Source organism: Propithecus coquereli, unplaced genomic scaffold (genome assembly GCF_000956105.1).
Source record: "Propithecus coquereli isolate 6110/MARCELLA unplaced genomic scaffold, Pcoq_1.0 Scaffold148, whole genome shotgun sequence".
Lineage (NCBI taxonomy): Eukaryota > Metazoa > Chordata > Mammalia > Primates > Indriidae > Propithecus > Propithecus coquereli.
Window position 1 is genome coordinate 2,991,180 of NW_012139191.1, and position 1,797 is coordinate 2,992,976.

Below are 1,797 nucleotides of genomic sequence, written 5' to 3' on the forward strand. Positions count from 1 at the left end.
GCATACAGATGTAGTTATATTGCCAAGGATTCAAATTAAACATTAAAATACAAACTGTTTCCCAACTTATACATACCTAATTTCAAACACAGGAAAACACTAGGTTTTGACCCAACTCTCTGTGGAAACAACTGGCTATATTAAATGCTAATTTAGAATCTTAAAGGTTTTTCTTTTTTTTAGTTATTTATGTATAGAAATTAAGCTGGTAATCCAGAAATAACATATGTATGGCCTCAACTAGATGAATATATGGATGAGCTTTTCTAAGTGTCATCACTAGTAGTATTCATACAGTAAGTAGCAAGAAAATGGCTGATTTAAGACAAAAGAACACAGAAGAAAACAAGCAAACAAATTAAAAGAAAATAATATCTTAACCTCACTATATACACAAGAGGAAAAAAATGTTGCGTAGGGACATATAGGCATAAAGGAGACAAAAATGGGTATGTGATTTTTCTGAAGTAGAAAAGAAGGTGATTCTGGGGAGGAGATAACTTAAATATGAGTCCCCAAGACTTGGGACAGAATCAACCCAAGAAATTTGACAGCAATCATTTATCCCTCAATTTTTAGCTAGATGTTGAAAATGATGGGACTGTTTATAAATTATTTCCTCTAATACATAATTCTTTCAAAGAATTTTTACAGCTATATGACAAGGGCATTTAAGATTATACAGCAAAACTCATTAACATTAAATGAAATTCAAACTAAGTACTTTGTCCAAAGTCCCAAAGAATGTTCACTAGAACAGATTAGACTAGAATGTAGGTCTCAATTTCGAGGTAAGTTTTCATTCTGAGATTCCAAATTGATTTAATGCAAAAAAATCTATGGAATATTCATACATGTAAAAACACTTTCACAGGACATAAAACAAACCCCAAAAGGCTCTACCAAGAGTCTCCTGGAACTGATAAATAAATTCAGCAAAGTCTCAGGTTCAAAATCAATGTACACAAATCAGTAGCATTCCTATGCACCAGTAACAGTCAAGCTGAGAGTCAAATCAAAGACTCAATATCATTCACAACAGCTACACAGACAATAAAATACCTAGGAATATACTTAAGGAGGTGAAAGATCTCTACAACGAGAACTATGAAACACTGAGGAAAGAAATCACAGACAACACAAATGGATAAACATATCATGCTCATGGATTGGTAGAATCAACATTGTTAAAATGTCCATACTATCCAAAGTGATTTACAGATTCAATGCAATCCCCACTAAAATACCAATGTCATATTTCACAGATCTAGAAAAAAAATTCTACACTTCATTCGGAACCAGAAAAGAGCCTGAATAGCCAAAGCAATATTAAGCAAAAGAACAAATCTGGAGGCATCACCTTACCAGACTTCAAACTACACTACAAGGTGATAGTAAACAAAACAGCCTGGTATTTGGCACAAAAATAGAGACATAGACCAATGGAACAGAGAACCCAAATAGAAAACCATCCACATACAGCCAACTGACATTTGACAAAGCAGGCAATAATATACACTGGGGAAACAAGGCCCCTTATTCAATAAATGGTACCGGGAAAATTGGATAGCCACATGTACAAGATTCAAACAGGATCCCTATCTCTTACCACTCACAAAAATTAATTCGAGATGGATCAAAGACTTAAATGTGAGGTATGAAACCATAAGAATTCTAGAAGAAAATGTTGGAAAAATTCTTCTAGATAACAACCTAGGCAAAGAACTTACAAAGACGACCCCAATGGCAATCACAGCAACAACAAAAACAAATATATGGGACTTGATTAAATTAAAA

General features: G+C 33.6%; 1 protein-coding gene across 1 annotated transcript in view; it reads right to left on the reverse strand.

The window, feature by feature from the left end:
- LOC105806862 (bromodomain and WD repeat-containing protein 1-like) overlaps positions 1 to 1,797 on the reverse strand; it is a 61,077-nt gene that overhangs the window by 33,260 nt on the left and 26,020 nt on the right. The gene's annotated exons all lie outside the window — the stretch shown is intronic.